At 43.9% G+C, this 12,166-nt stretch overlaps 1 protein-coding gene across 1 annotated transcript in view; it reads right to left on the minus strand.

Annotated features, from left to right (window-relative positions):
• Nucleotides 1–5,043: 5,043 nt before the first annotated feature.
• The window catches only part of WDR49 (WD repeat domain 49), a 723,235-nt gene continuing 716,112 nt past the window's right edge, over nucleotides 5,044–12,166 (minus strand). Inside the window, exon 20 of the mRNA XM_069618491.1 lies at nucleotides 5,044–5,758. The gene's annotated coding sequence lies outside the window, so the exon portion shown is untranslated. The remainder of the gene's footprint in view (nucleotides 5,759–12,166) is intronic.

A 12,166-nucleotide genomic window follows, 5' to 3' on the forward strand; every position in this document is an offset into this window, starting at 1 on the left:
CTCAGCTCGAACTGCTGGATCCAGAGCTCCCAGCAGAGACCTGTCCGGGGCCCAAAGGGTTGAAAAGGTTGCATGAAGGTTCCCTGCATGGTGTCCAGACATGTGCTGGTGTCAGGATTCTGGCCCTGTTGCCTCTGTGGCGTTGCTGTGGGGTATTCCTCCTTGTTGCGAGGTGTATAGAGTGTACCTGGTGTGTGTCCTGGCTTGTGCCTTGGTGTCTCTGTTGTGTGTGCCCAGCAGCACCGTCGGGACAGGGTGCCAACTTGGTGGTCCTTGCCATGTGTAGGCGCTGCCACAGGTGGCTACAGGAAAGGAGGACCCCTGCTGGGAGGGGCGCAGACTGGGGCATGGGCCTGGTTTCGAGTGGTGACAGCCTGCTGTGGGTTCTACAGGGCTAGAGGCGTTGTCTTGGACCTTCGGTGCTCCTCAGAGCCTTTTGTGTCTGTGCCACAGCACAAGGAATGTCTTTTACTGCTGGGGCCGTGCTTCTTGTGTGTCTTGAGCCCTTGTGCTGGGGCTGGGGAACCAGCACGGGAATATGCAGCCAGGGGCATTGTCTAGGGCTCTGGGGATCCCTCTGTGCTTACGCCGTGAGAATTGCCACCTGTGGAGCGTTCTGTGCTTTCCCAGGCATGACCCACGTTTTTATTGGGCCATGTGCTGTGCCGAGGGACTTCGTCGTGTGGTGGGAATGGAGCCAGAGGGATGCAGTATTGTTTTTCGTTTCTTTGGCGCGTGACGCAGACGGCACACTTACTTTGTGTTTTTTTTCTTTTTCTCTGCCGACGCCCAGGCACCTGACTGAAAAGGGCTCGCCTCTCATGCAGTTGGAGTGCCGTTACAGGTCGTCAGATTGCCGCTGCCCAGGCACTTCAAACGGGGCGAGACACAAGCCAGCGAGCCCTGAGGGTGTGCCTGGGACACGGTATGGGTCGGGCTTGACCCGCTGCTGTGGGGCTGTGCTGGGTGGGCATCCGTCCCCCACCTCGTCGCCAGTGTGATGTGGGGTCTGCCGCCGGGTGCCGGTCCCGGCAGGGATTTTGGAGCGTAGCACTAGCAGGCACGTAACAAAGGGACACAGACACCATGACTTTTCCCACACATTTATTCTCTTGTCCACGTGATGCATATCACGTGGCCATCACCCCCTCCACTCTACTTTCCCTCTCTGTCTTGGGCCAGTAGTGTTACCATGGCAACCTGATAGTCCTGCTTCTATTTCAGTGTCAACATGGCTGTCGGCCATAGTTTGGGATAAATTTATCACTAAAGATCTAGACTGCGTTGATGTACACTGAACCAATTGATTCCTGTTTAAGGTTTATAACATATAGAAATACAATACTGTGCTAATGAACCGTTGCCAGTTCTTTTAATATTAGATATGAAGAAAAAGACCAAGGGTGCATAGGTGGAGGGAGTCGCTAAATTTAATATTACTGGCTATTTCACGTGTGATTAGGAGCCCTTGCTCCCAGAGCTTCATGGGAGATGTAGTATCATGGATATGTCCACGTACAGCTAGTACATCTGGCTACAGTTAGTTGTCCCAATCTCACTGTGGTTTTAAGACATGCGTTTTTACTTCTCAGGGATTGTCTAACACATAATGCGCGTTTGATTATAATATTGCTGCCCAGTTTCCGTGTGTTTGGGAGCCACTGCTCCAAATGCTTCATGGGACATGTAGTGTCATATATATATATAGAAGTGCAGATAATAACCCTGCTTCTAACTAGTTGTTCAAGTCTTAGTGTATTTAAAGGCACATATATTTGCGTCTCGGTGGTTGGCATATAATGCAATTTGGTACTCGATGAATATGTTCTAAATATATCTGAGTCCTAATTCCAGGTTTAAATCATATGTCATATTTTGTGTGAACATGGATATACAATCATTTTCCAGCAAGACATTAAATTTATTGGACTCAGAAAGGTGTCCTTGGGACCCAGAGGTGGAAATCAGGAATTGCGGCTACGTCAGGAAGAAGCTAAACTTATAAACTACTTTAGATGTGTAGAAACCGGTTTGAACACAGACAATGAAATGTCCAACTTTTTATAATAACTGGAAAATGATTGTATATCCATGTTCACACAAAATATGACATATGATTTAAACCTGGAATCAGGACTCAGATATATTTAGAACATATTCATCGAGTACCAAATTGCATTATATGCCAACCGCCGAGACGCAAATATATGTGCCTTTAAATACACTAAGGGCCTCATTACATGGACGGCGGTAAGGGTTAACGGTCACCGTTAATGGCAACGGTGACCGTTAACCCTTACCGCCGTACTACGAGGTCCCTTTGCGGGTTGGTGATTTAACGCCTGCTTTTTGCAGGCGTTAAAAACCAACCCGCTAAGGGACCTCGGAGCTAATTACGGCACCGCAAAATTGCGGTGCCGTAATTAGCGCCTTCCCCATTCCCATAGAGCCCTATGGGGCAGAAATGGGAATGGGGAAGGGCAATGGCGGAAGGGGGATTTACCGCCCCTCCAACCTTGGAATGGGGCGGTAAATCCCCTTTCCGCCAAGGCGGTGCCAGTATTTTACCGGCATGAGCCATGGCGCTAATAGCGCCATGGCTCACCGCCTTCCGTGTAATGAGGCCCTAAGACTTGAACAACTAGTTAGAAGCAGGGTTATTATCTGCACTTCTATATATAAATATATGACACTACATGCCCCATGAAGCATTTGGACCAGTGGCTCCCAACCACATGGAAACTGGGCAACAATATTATAATCAAACGCACATTATGTGTTAGACAAGCCCTGAGATGTAAAAACGCATATCTTAAAACCACAGTGAGATTGGGACAACTAACTATAGCCAGATGTACTAGCTGTACGTGGACATATCCATGATACTACATCTCCCATGAAGCTCTGGGAGCAAGGGCTCCTAATCACACGTGAAATAGCCAGTAATATTATATTTAGCCACTCCCTCCACCTATGCACCCTTGGTCTTTTTCTTCATATCTAATATTAAAAGAACTAACAACGATTCATTAGCACAGTATTGTATTTCTATATGTTATAAACCTTAAACAGGAATCAATTGGTTCAGTGTACATCAACGCATTCTAGATCTTTAGTGATAAACTTATCCCAAACTATGGCCGACAGCCGTGTTGACACCGAAATAGAAGCAGGACTATCAGGTTGCTGTGGCAACACTACATATGCAACTCACGGCCGCCTGAGCGGGCTCTCAGTAGGAACCCGACGCGTGATGCAGTAAACCAGACATTGGAAGGTAAGCCCTAGAGGGCAGTGGAAGCTCACCCAGCTTGTTTTCCAATCACATATAGGCCCGCACTAAACAGGCTTTTGTTTTTACAAGCGCTCGCAACGCTCATGAGTCTGATGGGACTCCCTGTTTGACAATAAAGAGCAAGATGATACGTGTTGTTTACTTGCCTCCAACCCCCTCACACAGGAACTCTATAAGGTTTTCCAGCATCACTAGTCCTGAGAGTGCTCCTCTGAATCGAGTGCTGGCCGAGTATGTTTGAATGCTGCAAGTGGAGTGAATAAACCCCGCCGTGTGTATAGATTGACTCTGTACTTTATTGCTTGATCGTATGGATGTTTCCATTTCAACTTGTCCATTACTGAATTGTGAATTGCAGTCTTGATCCCTACATTTGTGGAGGTGTGGCGATACTCTAGCGGACTGTGACGCTTTGTTGAAGTATTGATTTCTCATTTGGAGGGAAACCAGCAAATTTGTCATCCTGTGACGTGCTTTGAAGTTTCACCATTTAAAGGCTTGGAGGTTGTTTTCCTTTTACCCTCTTGGGTGCCTGAATCTACCCTTTCAACACGGTGTGGAAGAGATTAGTGGATGCTTTTAAATTTATCCCCTGAAGAATGTTCGCCTGAACTGGGCAGTTAAGAACAGAAACATGTTGGGATGCTTGTTGTTTTAGTGACACATTGAGATTTTTTTGTGTGTGTTATGTGATATCTTCTGTGTCGTATAAATAAGTTATCTGATGTTTTATAATTGTTTTATATTTGTTTTTTAATGTTTAGTACACTGTGTTAGGTGAGGGTAGTGTTTTTTGTTTAAATTCAGTTTGAATTATTTGAATAATAAACTTGTTATACATTTGTGTAAATCAGTTATAGCAGACGGTCCATTTTTTCAGGACTAGTGATGCTGGAAAACCTTATAGAGTTCCTGTGTGAGGGGGTTGGAGGCAAGTAAACAACACGTATCATCTTGCTCTTTATTGTATTACATATATCTATATCCCCGTTGGTGGAGTAGGATGTTTTCATGTTAATAGGGATTCTTTATACCTATTTAAACATACTACTCCCTGTTTGACAACAGGACATCAGAGAGCCATTTGAACTCCCTATGATAGGTAAGCTCCTTTTTAGAGGCGTCTGTACATCAAACACTAACAGCACAAGTTAAACTTGCACTAATTCTACCTTTGTATTTATTTTTCCCCTTTCCCGCCTATTATAATTCTTCCCTCCTTCCTTCCCACTTCCCTGGTATTTTCTTATGTCTCACCATCACGACTGGGCACCATAATGGTATGTTTACAACTTTTTCATCACATGAACTAACTTATAATTTGTATTGTTGTTATGGGAAAATCATATACATATGTCTCTTAAATGGTCAACTTCATTGTGTGGAAACAAATTGGACTGATCACGCCTATCCAAAATGTTGAACCAATCTTATCATATGATGGTTAATATGACTGATATGTACATATGTTCTTGGGAATTTATGGGAATCTATTCTACCTTATATTGTATTTAATTTTATTGTTTACTTCTTTGTATATATTATATCAAGCAACTACTATTGCCCAAATTTGAAAAAGGCACATTCAGGGTGCCGAAACACGTGTCATCTCTATGGGCCACCAATAAATATGTGATAAACCAAGAAAAATGTTTTCGCTTGGCACTTAATTACTATTGTGGCGCAGTAATTGATGTGTACAGAACTCTTTCTGCTTCACCTTTATTTAACAAGTGCAACACTTTTTTTTGCAGTACATCAGACAGCTTAACGATAACATGTTGCGTTTACATCTTGCAAAACAAGTGAAGGCAAAACGTGTGAACCACATTCAACTATAACTCAAAAGATGGATGCAACTTTTATCGAGAATTACATTCAGCCTTGTAGCCGAGAACAGAATTCAACACAAGTCTAACACATTCTTAGAGATGGATGCATATCACTGCTTCTCGTACCTAGGAACTGTGTGAAAGGCCAAGCTATATTGCATGACTGACATCTTTGTTACTTTGACTAAACATTTCAATTTAAGATGTAATTATATTGAACCAAGTTGATAAATACCATATTTATTTATTTTCGGTGTTTATAGAACACGGACGAGGCACAAATGCATTTTGCACTGAACAGAGCTTAACATACACAATACAATGTGATTTACAAATCCACCTTACTGCTTACAGATTACAAGATCAGAAAAAAACAAAAGAAACTCATAGAACTCCGAAACAAATGTATTTATGCAGTGCCACAATCCTCCCAAGCTTTCAGCAAACTGCGCAGTCCTTTAATCCCCATAACTGCTGTTGGCAGATTAAGCTTGGTGACGTTTTGCAACCCAACTGTTTCCATCAGTTTGTCAATTACTTTTCGGCTTATCTTGCATTCTCTCGGCGCTTGAAAGCTCACAATTCTTGTTTCCACACAGGATTTGAAATTGCCTGGTGCCTGGTGGCTTTTCTGGAAAAAAGTCACAACATTGATGGAATTATTGTTATGGCTGATGCTCCATCCTCACTTCATTTTGTTTTACTTGTAGATAATACCCCTTGTACTTGACCCCCACACCTGATCAGGGGTGTTATGCTATTTGTAATGTGTTCATTTGCTAACATTATGGCCTTGTAGCATTTCAGGCACTATGGGTGCGCCATCTTGAACAGTTATAGGTTTGTTATTATAATTATTATGGTACTCATTGAGTGCAGACTTAGCTTCGCTTTACAAGGGGGAAGGACACAGTGAGGGGAGCAGAGATACAAAGGAGGGGGCACTAACATACGGTTGTCTGACAGTAAATGGCATTGAGTAAGACACTGCAAGAAGCTTAAACATTTGACACATTTACATTTTACAAATGGACATTAACATAGCATTGTACGCAGAGTAACATAACAAATTGCCAGAATATATAGAAGACCATCGCTTACCAGTGCTTGTCAGCACAGTAGCACAGTAATGCTGCCATTGTGATGTATGTGGTTTCCAGATGGTTGCCTATGTCCATTGCTATTGCATGGTGTGTTGTTGGCCACATGATATCGAAACAGTCCTATGTTCTTTAATCCATTTCGCAACCCGCATTGCGTCTACTGCGCAACAGGATTTGTGAAATGGATTTATTTTCCTGCTATGTCCCCTGCCCACCACCCCATCCTTCCTGTACCTCTCCCGGGAGCGGTGGGGGGTGGGGGGGTGGCACCAGCGGAACCTTGCCCTTCGATTTGCCCTCCCTGCTTCCCAAATCCTGGGGCAAAATATCTCCAATTTAGAGCATGACTAGACACCTATTTGAGCGATTTACCACTAAGAAAAGTAGGTTGGTCAGTCTAGTAGTGCAGCATCACCTATTAGCACTATATTAATAAAATAAAATACAAAATAGTACACTTTATGAACTGTACACAATGACTTAACTTTGATAATTTCTGCAATGGGTAGCAAATGTAATTGCCATAGCATCCCAGAAGTGGGGGGGGGGGTCATCTGTGAATTCTTAACCATATCCTTGCCATATCACACTGTTAAGTTGTGAATCACGTGAAAGCTGCGTACCTGTCTGCTTGGTAGTAGATCTTGATGAGGCAGCCAGACTGACACCAGTTGCAAGATGAGCAAGTGACACGAGGAACCAGCCTCTCCACCACCCAAGATTGATACTGGGTGGAAGATGGACCGATTCCCAACGTCACGGGATGCACTCTCCTGATTAGCGTGACGTAGGGACTGTGCAGGCACAGGCAGAAGAGGCTGAAGTTCAAAGTACTTAGTCTGAAGATTCTTGCCAAAGTGTGAAATCCAAAAGAGCCAATCCCAGGAGAAATTAAACTGATGCTGTGGCCGAATCAAGTCCAAGGTTGACCAAAGATGATCACGAGGTGAAGACAGGGCTGGTAGAACACAGTCCACAGGAAGGCGAGGATCAAGCATGCAATTGGTAACTGGTCTGGGAGAGACTGGCCAGACAGGTGAACCCCAGATAGTCCAAAAGGTCTGGAGCTAACAGGTGAGGACTCAGACTGGAGGAGGGGAACTGATCCAGGAGTGGGAAGACCCAAGTAACAAGGAGGGTACCAAGGACTGGGAAGGGAACCCAGGGGAATCCAAGAACTGGGAGAGGGAACCCACAGCAAAGCTAGAGCAAAACTGGCAAAAAAGGCCCAGGGACCTGCTGGAGAGGAAGATGGGTAGGCGGGAGAAACAGGGCCAGGCAAGGCAGGAGCAGGCAGGTAACAGGAGTCAGGGCAAATGGCAGGAGCAAGCAGGTAACTGGAGTAGGAGCAGAAGGCAGGAGCAAGCAGGAAACTCGGGAGCCGAGTGAGCGGGCAACACGATCCGGAGCAAACCGTGTTGAGACGCGACTTGCTCCTGATCACTGCTCCCTTTTATGGGATGCCGGCACCCGTGAGGCTTGGAACGCAAGCCGTTTCGTCGCAGGGCACCGGCGGTCCCAGAGCGAGGCTTGGGAGGCAAGCCCTTCCAATCGCGATGGCCCAATCCACGGCGCATGCGCGGAACCGTGACCGCGGTCTCCCGCGCATACGCAGTGGAGTTCCAGCGCGGACCCCCGAAGCTCTCCCCATGGCGGATCCCCAAGCGCGAAAGCGCGGGTAGACACGCCAAGAGGTGGAGAGGAAAGCGGGTGCAGAGAATCGCGGTCTCCAGGTAAGTGGCGTGACACTCGCAGGAGTTTTGGAGTTTCTTCAGTAGAAATTTAGATGTGCCAAGCTACATTACATTGCTAAATTCCAGCCTCGCCGATGTAATCATGTCGATCAGCTGGACTTGATGACTAAAAGAAAGTAGTTTGGACATTTTCTAAGGCATCGCAGTTGGGTGAAACACATTCCAGTCATTTTATCCAGTTTGATCGACTCAAATAAACCTACTAACTATAATGAAACAACACAACAAAGAGAACAACAAGTTTGATTTAATTGAGTAATAAATACTTTAATCTCATTCAAAACTGCACCTGCTGAAGAACCGCTAGATAAAAACAGCGGGGAAACACGTGTCGGGGAGCAGGCAACAATGGTGAATATGCAACAAATATTAATGGGAGCCTAACAAGGTTGAGAGAAAAAAGGCAAACTTTAGCCACATTCTACTTTGAGCACGGTGAATTTAAACTGAAAACTCTTCTCCTTTATTTGTTTGAATGAAGATAATTCAAGAGGCTACTCATCTATCACAGTGATATTACCAATCAATAAACAATATATTTTTGTTCATAATGCAGCGTTCATTGAATTATTAAGGTGGAAGCGCGACTTTGGACTTTTATTTCGAACAACTAGTTGACAGTCTAGCATAACCCCCAGGCTGCACACCTTGGCCACCACGGTGGGACAATCACTAAGAGAAGTGGTCCAAATAGTGGAGTGCCACAAGCTCCCTATTCGTCAAGTGGGTAAAATGTGTGCTTCGTTAGCATTCAATCTCAATCTTTTTTTGTCCATCTACTCACTGCCGGCTGACATACCCTTTTGGCATTGAGCAGTAAAGGCAGTTTCCTCATCTAGAAATAATAATTGTTAGCATATGCAGAAAATTCCATACCACGAGATTGCAGTAATTCAGCGAGTGGATGGAGCTACAGATGGAAAAGTAATGGTGACATTGATAATGCCTCTGCAACGCCATGGGTAACCATGGCTACGTAGTATTCACACGGGTCCATGGCTACAGATTGAGTGCCATTGCACAATAAGGCTTGGATCCAAGCAATTGCTGAATCGATGATGCCTAATAGCCAGGGGTGGACTGGGAACCAAAAGAGGCCCTGGAAATAATGTTCAAAGTGGAACATATTACACATTTTCAGCAAGCCCAACCCTTTTCTATAAAACCATTTGGAAATAAAATAGGTTAGCACACAAAAGAGTCCCAGAGTGTAGAGTGTAGAGGCCAGGGGGTAGAGGCCTGTAGAGGCCTATCAGGAAATCTCCAGAGTTAATTAAAGGCCAGTCCACCCCTGCAAAGAGCTGTAATCTACCCAGGAGGATAGTGTGGTTGATGGTGCCAAAAGCTGATGAAAGTTCGAGGAGTATCATAACCCCAACAATGCCACCCTTAGCCAATCTCCTGTTTCATCCATCATAGAGGTGATGACCAGCTCAGTACTGTGGCTAGGAGGAAACCTGGTAGTTTATAGTCCAGTATGTTTAAATGTTCACTTGGTTAGTTGTCTTGATATTAGGCAATATTTTGAAGGGTCCACTGGATTTGGTCCCTTGTTTTGCAAGAGGGGAAATACCATCACTTGTTTAGCTGTTGTTGAACATTTTCATACAGATAGTGAACTATTTATAAGGGCCTAAAGTGGGTTAGCAATAAGTGGGAAAATAGATCTAGAAATGTTTGCAGGGCCTGGAAAGCTATAGACTGTTGTACGCCCTGACTTCTTAACACGTTCCTTTTGATTATAAGACTTTCTTTGTATTTTAATTCACTGTGGTATTGTTGTGTATGTGATCCTTGTACTTGCTGTGAACGGACCTAAATAGAAGTAAAAAACAAAAAAACAAAAAAAAGAGAGAAATAATTGTATGGCATTGATCAGGTGGTGGGTTGGTGTCTTAATTTTAGCCATTATTTTATCGACTTTGGAAGTGATCACTAGAGAAGAAGTATTGAAACAGATAGGGTAAGAAATATCATCCCAGCTGCTATGTTGGGCATCCTGATCTGAGGAACAACACGTAAGAGACTTTTCTCCTAGATGTTTCTTACTTTGTTTAAAAAAAAAGACCAACCCAGTTTCTCATTAGAGATAATCTCAGGATCAAAGAGGTTGATTTAAGTTAATTTAGAACTTTACAAATGTGTTGGGGCATTTTATTTGCTGTAAAGATTCTTTTTGCTCAATATGTTTTTTCTTGCCTGATGACATTCCTTTTGTAACTCCTTTCCAACTGAAGACGATCAGTGTGAAAATGTAAATGTGGACCTTTTCCGTTGAGCTCTTCGTAGTACAGATTTCTATTCGCTCAAAGTCTTTTAGTATCAATGTTCATTAGATTTGATGTTGTTTAAGGTCATTCATTTTGGTGCAGCTAAGATCTGGGTAGCTGTTTATATGTCCTGATTTATTTTATCTAAGATGTCCTGGAGATCAGGGTAGTTGAATAGTGAATTGCCAATCGAAGGAATTAAAGGCTCTAGGTTACACACTTTTCTATTTCCTCATTTGAGTATTTTTATTTTTAGATGGGGAAATGGTCATCTTAATCTGATCTGTAAAATTGAAAAAAAATGAATTCTCTTGTGATCTGACAATGAGAAAGATATAGGAATGTTAAAAGAAAAAGAGTGGGTAACAGTAAACCTTCCGTCCGATAAATATCACTGCGCTCATGAGTGGCGTCTTTAAGTAACTGGTAGAAGCACAGTTATTCAAAGTCTTTGAGAATTTGTTTTAGATTGATGTAAATGAGGCCTGTCCAGGTAGTCATTAAAGCCTCCCACTACACAAATGCGGGTGCTGGCAGGGTTTACATAAGCTAAATATTCTTCAATAAAATGGATGATTTGTGAATCATAGAATGATGGTCCATAAATCACAATGAGATCAAATGATCTAGATGGTGCACGCCAGCACTTAACATGCAAACAATTGATTTCAACATCTGAGGGCATAGCTGTATTGGGCAGTGTCTTTATAAATAGTGGCAACAACTATTTTGTTGGGATGGTTGGGCTGGGGAACTTGATATTTAGGAGATAGAATATCATTTAGAATATGTAAATTAGTGTAAATAATTCATGCTTTTATGAACTACAGTATGTCAAAATTGTGATCAGAAATAAGATATCTTAAAAATATGTTGTTTCTTGGTAATGAACATACATTGATATAAACAAGTGGGGGCAAAAAAAGGAGCTAAAGGGGTTGGAGCAAAAATAGGGACTAAAGGGGCAAGAAAAGTGGCTGAAAGAGACTGGTGTGAGAAAAGGGCTAGGGCAAGAAAAGTGGCTGAAAAAAACTGGGTCAAGAAAAGGGGTTTGGACAACAAAAGCGGCTAAATGGAATTGGGGTGAAGAAAAGGGGCTAAATGGGTTGACGGGCAACAATAAAGGCTAAACAGGACTGAAAGGCAACAGAAGGACTAACAAAAGCACCAGTTGGTGGGCAGGGGTAGGGGCAACTGTGGTGTTTTGGGGATGGCCTGGCCTGTGGAGGGGGCCTGGCACTTGGCGGGGTGAGGGGGCACTTGTGCTTTTGGGATGGGGAGAGGAGCCTGGAGTCCCGCACATGGACAAGAGGATGAGATGGCAAGTGGATGTTGTGGGACAGGAAGTTTGGCGGCGGGGACCGGAAGTCAGGCGAGCCCCAACGGCCTCACCCAGCTGTAATTTTTATGATAATAAAGTCATAACTTATCCACCACACTGAATTTGTTGGCTGTTTCCATGACCACCAGTCTGGCTTTAGAGCATCCAGATGCACGGAGAATGCTCTCCTGAACACCTGTGAAGAAAACCATGACTCCAATTCTCCTTCTGTTCTCATCCTCCTTGAGTTGTCCTCTGTCTTTGACACGGTCAATCATGCCATCGTCATAAAACGATTCCATGATACCCTTGGTACCAAGGACCTGGCACTGGACTGGTTGACCTCCTTCCCATCTAATCGCCCCTCCAAGTTGCAATTGGGCCCTTTCCTTTCCTCCATCTCACTCTCTACCAGTGGCGTTCCTCATGGCTCTATCCTATTGTCATGGCTCTTCAACATCCACCTTCCCTCTCTGGCTCACTTGATTGCCTTCTCTCCTCATTTCCAGTGTTATGCTGATAACACTCAATTCTCCTTCAAGCTTCCCTCCACTACCTCCTCAACCTTCTCTCTCATTCCTGACTGTCTGA

Source organism: Ambystoma mexicanum, chromosome 10 (assembly GCF_040938575.1).
Source record: "Ambystoma mexicanum isolate Mex_15411 chromosome 10, UKY_AmexF1_1, whole genome shotgun sequence".
In the NCBI taxonomy this organism is placed as follows: Eukaryota; Metazoa; Chordata; class Amphibia; order Caudata; family Ambystomatidae; genus Ambystoma; species Ambystoma mexicanum.